This window comes from Habropoda laboriosa, unplaced genomic scaffold (genome assembly GCF_001263275.1).
Source record: "Habropoda laboriosa isolate 0110345459 unplaced genomic scaffold, ASM126327v1 scaffold33, whole genome shotgun sequence".
In the NCBI taxonomy this organism is placed as follows: domain Eukaryota; kingdom Metazoa; phylum Arthropoda; class Insecta; order Hymenoptera; family Apidae; genus Habropoda; species Habropoda laboriosa.
In genome coordinates, this window is record NW_017100187.1 from 3,022,980 (window position 1) to 3,023,604 (window position 625).

Sequence of the window (625 nt, forward strand, 5' to 3'; positions counted from 1 at the left end):
AAAACGAAAAAAAAAAAAAAAAAAAAAAAGACGAAAAAAGAAACGAGAAAAAAGAGTATTTTCTTACCATTTTTACAGGGCCTATTAATCGCAACTCTCCCTTTGTTCGTTGCCGTTGGTTTTTTTACTCACACCCCAGCCCCCACTTTGAAAACTTGGAAATACCCAATTTTAACACGTTAACTAATACTTGATGATATACTCACTCACGTGTTTTTGTCTTTCCTTAAAGCATTTGCAGGAGGATGATCCAGGTTTTGAACAGCTAGTTTTTAAGATTTATTCGCACTAACGTAATATATCGATTGTCTAATGATATGTACTCATATTACACTCAATGTTCTTTCTGGTGGTTACCGTGATTATTACGTCAGTAAAGATGTTTCGTTTCTCTCTTTAGTTCGTTGACTCACTCTTGCCACGTGTTACGAAGATAGAGGCCAAGCTGACCGTCCTGACGCGTGCACAGCATTATTTTCACCGTTTCGAAATGAGACGCTAGCTATAATTTCCCCTCATCCGGTTGGAGATCGGTCCTCCAAGAGAAGTTTGTCGGACGGAAATAATGTCTGTGGACGAGGGCGGCAGCTTGCCGGTGAAACGCTTACGTATATATATAAAAACT

General features: G+C 39.0%; 1 protein-coding gene across 1 annotated transcript in view; it reads left to right on the forward strand.

The window, feature by feature from the left end:
• The window catches only part of LOC108579503 (tyrosine-protein phosphatase Lar-like), a 110,556-nt gene that overhangs the window by 109,254 nt on the left and 677 nt on the right, over positions 1-625 (forward strand). The window lies entirely within an intron of this gene.